Source organism: Rosa chinensis, chromosome 4 (assembly GCF_002994745.2).
Source record: "Rosa chinensis cultivar Old Blush chromosome 4, RchiOBHm-V2, whole genome shotgun sequence".
Taxonomy (NCBI): Eukaryota; Viridiplantae; Streptophyta; class Magnoliopsida; order Rosales; family Rosaceae; genus Rosa; species Rosa chinensis.
In genome coordinates, this window is record NC_037091.1 from 30,534,797 (window position 1) to 30,543,642 (window position 8,846).

General features: G+C 38.4%; 1 long non-coding RNA gene and 1 pseudogene across 1 annotated transcript; both read right to left on the reverse strand.

Annotated features, from left to right (window-relative positions):
• Positions 1-5,331: 5,331 nt before the first annotated feature.
• LOC121048938 lies at positions 5,332-5,745 on the reverse strand. Its single transcript, XR_005809843.1, has 3 exons — positions 5,697-5,745; positions 5,554-5,618; positions 5,332-5,411 (listed from the first exon to the last, which is right to left on the reverse strand). It is a non-coding gene; the product is annotated as an uncharacterized LOC121048938 (long non-coding RNA).
• A 687-nt stretch (positions 5,746-6,432) lies between these two features.
• LOC112199101 lies at positions 6,433-7,676 on the reverse strand (annotated as a pseudogene).
• Positions 7,677-8,846: the final 1,170 nt, after the last annotated feature.

The following is an 8,846-nucleotide window of genomic DNA, read 5'->3' on the forward strand; positions in this document are numbered from 1 at the left end:
TCTGGGACAATACATTTCTAAAACCACTGATGTCTCAATTAATTTGACACAACGATGACAAGATGTACTCTTGTCTGAGATTCATATTAGACAACACAGCTATCATAAAGTTGTTTTCTCTCATATACTTCATACATCAGTCAATTAAGGAAGGGTTGTTGGAGATACATCACACACAACACATTGCTGTAACCATTGTTGTACTGAAGTTCTTTCAGACAACTGTCTATTAATAAACTGTTGTCTGAAATGATACTCTACAACAGATTAACCAAATTATCAGCCAGTTGAAAAATACAGACGACATATATTCATCTATACACGTAGTCTGAGTGAATATCAGACAATAGTTTTTGACTGTTGTCTGATTGAGGGCCATCAGACGACAGGCTACTAGACAACGACACTTTTTTCATTCAGACAACAGTTATTTGACTGTCATCTGATTCACTTTGTGTAGTAGTGACAGTTATCTGAGAAACAAACAGACAACGGGTATGTGTTAAACATGTTGTCTGATAGCTCGACAGATGCCAAGCGCAGCTGCGCGACAGGTGCGGCACTGCCTTCAGACAACAGTGCTTGTTTTCAAACTGTTGTATGTTAATCTTGTCAGACAACAGACTTTTATTTTGTGTGTTGTCTGATTAACATTGAGACAACAGAGTTCAATTGTTACACCCCACATCTGATATACCTTTTTACTGAGTTACGTGAAATTCGTTATGGTTACCGTTCGCAGTTATAATTTTAACGTTTAGGGGGGTGGTTAAAAATTGACTTTTTATGAGTTATTAATTTGAGAAAACTTCCTTCATGAAAGTTGTAGAGAACGTTAAACCGAGCGCGTGCATATGTGGTACGTAAAAATCGGAGTTCGTATATGAAAGTTATAGCTTAAAATGTGAAAGTTACTGTTCATGGTAACAAAAATATAAATATGGAAAGTTACCACTGTGGGTTTCCATTTTCGGAAACACGGTAACTCTCCCTCTCTCTTCACCCCCGACTCCTTCCCCTTTCGGCCCGAACTGTTCCACCTTCGATTTCTCCCTCCTCCGGCCGACCCACAACGGAATCCGGCTATCCCCGAGCTCGCCTCCTCCCCCTTGACACGTTGGCGGTGGTATTTTGCGAAGATTTGGCCGGAGAAGCTTGATTTTGCGCCGGGAAGGTAAGGGGTGCAGTTTGCTATTTTTGCCGGTTTCCGGCGATTCCGGCCTTCTCCGGTCACTAGACCGGCGTCGAAGGTCGGGTTTTTGCTGGAGATTATTTTCCCTAAGGTCTTGCTTCTCAATTTGCAGTGTAGAGGTCGAATCGATCGAACCCGATCCTAGGGTTCTTGAATTTTTCTGGAAAATCTTCACCGGCTTAATTGGAGCTCTTCCAGGTAAAATTGGCACTTGTTGTAGTTGAGAAAGAGATTAGGCATGTTGAGTAGGTGGTGCTGCCAAAATTTGGTGGCCATTGGTGGTGGTTGGCCGGGGGCGCGTGGGCCCCACGCACGGCCACTGTGGGTGGCGCGTGGAGGCGTGTGGAGCTGCAATTTATTCTCTGTTTTGGCTCCATAAATCCCTTAATGATTGTAGTAGTTTATACATGAAGTTTGGTGGAGATTGGAGGGATTACAAATTGTGTATAAACGAATAATTAACGATTTACGTGAATTGGATCGCCGAAATTCGTTCGAATTCACTTTAGAATTTATTTATCGATAAATGGATATTGATGGAATTTCAAGGATGGATTTATTGTGAATTAAGGAGTTGGATTTGAAGGGGGGATGTTATGAATTTCAATTTCTAATTAACATAAAGTTAATTGTCGTTCTATAAATGTATTTTTACGAGTGCTATTCGTACAGGACAAGAGGAATCTTCGTACGAGGAAAATACCGAGCGACGTCAGGATTGAGCATATATAGTGAGTGGACTTTTATTTTTCAAAGAATGATGCATGCATTTATTTAAACAGTTCCGAAGTTATAAATTATTTATCAATTTACTTTCTTGAGCATACGGTTATTTTCGGAAACGGTTTTGGTTAATTGATTTACTTGGAGATTTTATGGCGTGCGGGGTCACGTCATGGGATTACGCTTATCTTCTTTTATTTATTTATTTCCGATGCGATTCCCGGATTTATACTATTTATATTATACTTATATTCGGCAATTTGAGATTTCTATGAGATTCGATGAAGTTAATCCTTATACTTATTTATATCCTATTTATTTTTTATGATGAGATTATCTTGGTGTGTGGGACACGTCATGGGAAATTCTTTTACGAAATATGGGGAAGCCTTATGTAATTGTGGTTTTACTTGGTTTTCGGATTTCTTATGCCATACTTGGGTGACTTATCATTGCTAGCAATGATCTTCCGCCTTCGTGGCGAGGTGATGGGATCACCGAAGCCCTCCGCCTTTGTGGTGCTGGTTACTGTCTTTGTGACAGTAATTCTAAAGCCCAGTATCCTATCGCTACACATAGTGGCGTAAGGGTATATTACGGGAGTAATGGGAGTACTTTAGCTTGGGAGGCAATCACCCGAGCCTGGGTGGCTCACTCGTATGGCTATCGTCTTCCCCTACTCATTATACTATTTTCGACTAGCAGGGCTAGTCCGATTTGTTTTAGCCAGCGGGGCTGGTTCTATTTCTTTGAGTATCGGAGTTTCCACCTTTTTCTTTTTCGTATGTGACTAGCGGGGCTAGTCGGCCTTCAAGAGCGAAACTCCTCTTATTTTATTTTTGTTAATCATTGCATGCATCGGGAGTTTTGATTGATATAAATGTGGAAAAGTATAAAATCCCTTTTTCCTTTCAATTATTTATTTTTGTCCACTCACGCTAACGTTTTTATATACTTTTCCCTGGGCCCTTCGGTTTCAAATGCCCAGATTGCAGTATTGCTGCTCGGTGTACGAGTGTGAGCCATAGTGACCGTACCTGCTTCCGCCATCACATTCTATAGGTTACCTGTTTAACCTACTGCACTCCTTGTCTATTTATATTCCTAGAATGCTCTGATTACTTAGGGATATGTGACCCAAACTTGTATGAATTATATTTGAGGTCTACGACCTAACTTTGGTGATTGTAGTAACTTTTAACTTTTGGAGATTGTGTATGATGTTATTAGCTTTGAGTTGGGATTGGTTGAATTTGGGAGCAGAGTTGCTCCAAGAGTTATGGTTGGATTATTTGAAGTGAATTTTGGTTTTCCGCAAGATTTTGGGTTATCCATTTTTAAGGGAGGTTATGCCTAAATTTTTGGTAAATCTCCTTTAAAGGTGGGTCCCGCAGGGCCACTTCGGATTCCTGCGTGGAAATCGGGGCGGGTCTTGTCATCAATTACTTCTGTTGTGTGAGTATAGATTAGAAGCCAGTGATTTGTTAAAAACCGATGTGTGATATGAATGATCGCAGTGTGATTTGTCTCCATTTTTGGCCATTTAGACAACGGGCAGTTATCATTATATCTATTCTGTTGTCTAATTATTTGAACATATCTCATTCCTGAATTAGATTGTGCATTTGATCCATTTACATACTAAATATAAACATTGCAAACTATCAAATATAAATATTGCAAACCACTAATCATTGAACCCAACATTTTAAACAAGAAAAGCATTTAGTGCATGCCCATCTACTTGGGACATCAAAAATTGATACATATGTAACCACACAATGCAGCTGATACATATGTCCCCCCTTTTTAATATGTAACCAACTATGCAGCTGATACATATTGTCCCCCCTTTTCAATATCCTGAGGAAGCTTGCGGAAAAATTCAACGGTGAGGTAACCACACTCCATATCAACTAGCTGCATAGTTGCTTCCTTGCTCTCTTCTTTCATCCTATCCAGCGATTCAAATCTTGCATTCCCAACTTCCACTCTTAAAGTGGGATACTGCTTTAATTCCTACGTACCACAGGGAAAACATCCCATTAAAAATAATAGATTAAACAAATTTAGGATATAATGAATAACTAATAGCTATCCTCTTAGGTAAATTCAATATATTATTCTGCATTTTTAATTCTATACACTACATTTCGATGACTTCGTGAACATGTTATGCACTCAGAATCTCATAATTCATGAACCACTGATTAATCTAAACCAGAGTAGAATTAGAAAAGCTAGGTAGATCTAATTACTAGATTCAGTGTGAAAGAAATTCCTATACGATTTCAAAAAGACCAGCAATTTAGGATCAGCTGCAGTTGCATCCCACACTTGGAAACATATTAACAGTTAAACAATCTTAATATCAAAGCTATACAAATGAAAAAAAAAAAAACAACAGAGAGAAGCATACATGAGCTATTTATCTTGCATATAGTCCAAGTATTGTGCTTATATTCCCCAATCAACATATAGTCCAAGATTGTATTGAAACCATTTGAATTAGTTACACTACTACGTACTACCGTTTCATACCAAAACCCAAACCAAAAAAATCAAACAGAAGTAAAAAAACTTAAACTTCCTTTCTTGAGCAAATGAAACATAGGCAAATGAAGGTAAAAACAAACTAATAAAATCAAAATTGAATTCAAGTATCTAAATTTAATCGTGCCCAGATCAAGAATCTCAGGGAACTTGCATCAAACTAGAGCCAAACCCATCTTCTTGTGCACGCTATAACATATACTTCACCTCTCTCCCATAAGAATTTAAAAAAAAAAAAAAACAGCAAGAGACTTTGAAGCATAGTAAGTTCCCAAAATAAAAAAATATATATAAAAAAGAAGTAAGATTATAACAAGTCAAGTGGGAGTGTAAGTCATGAGAGTTGCTTCTTTTATACTATCAATTGCCATTCCAAGTTGAATATCAACACCCTACATTAGAAATTACAAAGAATAGTAAGTCTAAAAAAATCAAAGTAAACAAGAAAGAGAGTAACCGTCATGAAATATCATAGATGAAAAAGTAGGGCCTGAAAAACAAAAGCCTTAAGAGTCCCATAACTTGTAGAGCTAGAGTTCAACTACAAAACCAATTAAGCCACTGAAACGTTGAGTACAAACTTTAATACTTCATTAATAAGAAATCTTACCTTGTATCAAGTTATTGACGAATCACAATTAATCTTGTAACAAACATGTTATATCTACAATTCAATACAGATTTGAATACTAACCAAGCAATCACATACCAGACACCAAAACTTAATTAGACTTGTATCAGACAAATTTCAGAAACTAAAGCACAAAAAACTTACTAGGCTGCCAGTGGGTTAGTAAAAAAGGAGAATAAAGAGGACCATGCCGATTCTAGATAAAAAAAAATAAAAAAAAATAAAAAGGAAGAAATAGAGGCCAAAATCGGATAAGAGACTGAAATAGAGTCATGACCTGAAGCAGAGTCATGGCGGCAATTCTTCACTAACCTGCAAAGCAATCAAACATAAAAAATGAAAAGCTGGCATACAAACCAAGTTGAACAAACTCAATGCCAAAACCCTATGTATAGACTCCTAAAATTTTGAGATTCAACAATTGAAAAATTGAAAAACTAGTGAGAAAGCTGACCTCCACAAGGTCATTGAGGATATCAAATGCCAATGACATGGCCCTTTCGGGGAAAGGGATAGAATCTGCAAAGTCCATCAAACCAGCTAAAAAAAGCAGCAAAAACAAATAACAATCCAATCTCATTGACTACAAGCACAGACCAAATTCTCTACCAAAACAAAATCAATAGCAGACCCTGTCCTACTCCTTCCAAAGCTCCCGAATACCTCTAAGCAACTGATGTAAATGAATATATTCATTGAACCCTATATTGTGCTGACTACATTGAACCCTAAGTAAGAATTTGAAGGGTTAGGAAATTATATAACATCTATGAAAGCTACCTTTAGCATATCTTAGTTGCTGAGCATTACTTCCTTTTCCGACATGAACATATAAGGAAAAAAGAACCTCCTAGTCCTACAAACCACGCCTCTTTTGAAGGAAACAGGAAATGAAATACCTTCTGGCCATTATCCTCAATGGCGACTAGTGTCTGTCCTGTAGCTAGCAATCTTCACTCCAGCCACACTGAAATCAGATTCTCTGAAAGGAAAAAAGAAAAAAAAACAACAACGACAACAACACCAATGTTATTTGAAAAATAATGTATGGACTTCATAGTATTGATACTAAAAATTCATCAGGAAAAAACGTATTGATAGTAATAGTTATTTTCACAGTACCCCTTTTTAGGCACATGGAAAATGGTCATGCTTGACAGCATCAAGTCCTACCTCAGAATCAAACTCTTCCAGTGAACTTTTCTTTTGAGACTCTTTATTTCCAAAATCCATCTTCTACAAACCAGTGCAAAACCAACAAACTACATTACAGATACATACACAATAAACACTTGATCTTTTGATAAGGAAAAAAGAAGTCACATCATCACTACTAAGGCAAAACTGGAGACATCTTGGTCAACCTAAATATATGTAGGAGCTGCTGCAGTTCAGAATCCCCAGGGAAGAGTGCTTGCTTTGTGACAAGTTCAGCTACAAGTTCGAATAGAACATACTATTAAAACCAATAGGGCAAATGTAGAATAAAAGACCAAACATTAATGCGTAAAAAATAGATCTGTACCAAATATGCAGCCAACAGACCAAATATCCACTGTAGTTGAGTAATGTGTAGATCCCAGAAGGACTTCTGGTGCCCTATACCAAAGGGTCAATATCTGCAAGCACCAGTAATTTCAAAGATGAATAAGAATGCACTGCTACCTCACTACTGGGTACATCACATGAGTATACTTCTTGATGAGCAATTGAAGAAAATGAGAAAGCATGCACTACCTCATGAGATCCGCAATCTTAAGGATGAAGAGGGCAGAGTAAATGCTCGAGCCAGTCAAAGATCCGCAATCTTAAGGATCCTACTCTTGCGGTCCATCAGGAGATTGTAAGGCTTAAGATCCCTGCAAATCACGGTAAAGGAGAGTGAGCCAACTAGTCCGATACTACTTTCTCAAAAAACCGAAGTGAAATTAGAGCAAACAAATTGACGAAAGCTTTACCTGTGTAAGATTCCATGACCATGGCAAAAGGCAACACCTTTGCAGAGTTAGTACATCAGACTCTACATCATCACATACTTTCAAGGTATTAGTAGATGTATTGAATTCAGACCTTAACGACGAGAGCAGGAATCATTTCTTCACATCAGTCTCCATGTACTCAAAACCAAGTAAAGCACAGTCTTGCCTTCCTTATTCGTGCCTTGCTTCACATCCATCAACCTATCCGTTTTGAAATCAAATCAATCAATTCAAAAACGCAACAAATCCCAATCAGAACCGAAAATCGCAACTCCATACAAAATCAATTCTCAAATCCCTAACCCTAAGCGCCAATTTGAAACCCTAATTTTGCAGAAATCGAAATGAAAGACTAGGGTAGGGGGTACCTGACGACGTGTGGGTCGCGGGAGAGCATGCGCAAAATGGAGACCTCGCGGAGAGTGGTGGGAGGGACGCCTTCTTTGTCATCGTGGAGACGAGTCTTTTTTAGGGCGACGATCTTGCCGGTGGCCTTCTCTCTGGCTCTGTAAACCTTGTCGTAGGTCCCTTCTCAGACCTTCTCCAGTTTCTCGAACGCGTCCATCGTCGACACTGTGATCGTCACTGCCTTCTCCATTGGAGAGAATCAGCTTTGGAGCTGGACAGTTGCGATGGGGTTCTTCGTCATCTGTGCTAGGCACCGACTCGATCTCTTAAACCGTTCATGAGGTCGAAGGAGCTTGAGCTTCGGGTTCTTCTGCTTATATAAAGAGAGGTCGCCTTGGATAAGGTGATTTGGAATCAAAAACTGAAATCAAAAGTGTGATTTGTAATTTGGGAAGAATCCGAATCAAAAGTGAGTGTCGTGCATATATAGTGAGGGCGAGAGGATGAGAAACCAGAAACCCCCAAATTTTAGGGCTTACCAGATTCGAGAGGACGAGAACTAACCAGATTCGAAGAAGAATCTCAGATTTAGGGCTTCGGAGGTGGTGGATTTAGAGTTTAGGGCTTCAAAGTGGGCGTAGCTATGGAGTGAGTCGGGGAGAGAGTCGGGGGTCGGATAGCTGTGGAGTTGTGAAAAGAGAGAGTCATGCTTTTTTTCTTTTCTTCAAGTATTCTAATTTGATCTAAATGGACATGGCCGGACAAGCCATTAGTTGATGCATGCATGTATAAGGCATCAGACCACGTTTTCCATATACATGTTGTCTGATTCTGCACACATTAAATTTGAGTTGTGGCAGCAAGGAGGGAAAGTTCCCGCTATGTATAAGTAAAGTTCAGTTTGGGAGCGAAGGAATGAGTGGCGTATGGAGACGCATCAAAACCTCTAATATATTTTCCTTGATCATACAACACAAAAACAAAAACTGTTGTGTGATAATTTGCAAACTTCACTCATACAACAGATATAACTATTCTGTTGTACAATGAAGTACCAATTTGGAGTCGATCGAGGAGGGAAATCTGCTGCAATTTTTTTTTTCATTCACACAACGAACTATTCTTATAACTATTGTGCAATGATCTACTAGCTAAAAAGTTCAGAATTTTAACCACCTTATACAACGCAAGTTTTGTAAACGTGTTGTGTGATTCACTTTTCTTCATCACACAACACTTTTTTTTTTTCGTTGTGCAAAAAATGTTGTGTGTTTAAGTTATTGGTGTAGTGTAACATTAGAACATGCACTTTGTAATCCCTATATATAGGGCTCCTATTCTCAATAATGAAACACAATTCTCTCGTCAATCTCTCTCAAAATATCTCATATTTAAACACGTTATCAGCACAAGCTCTAAC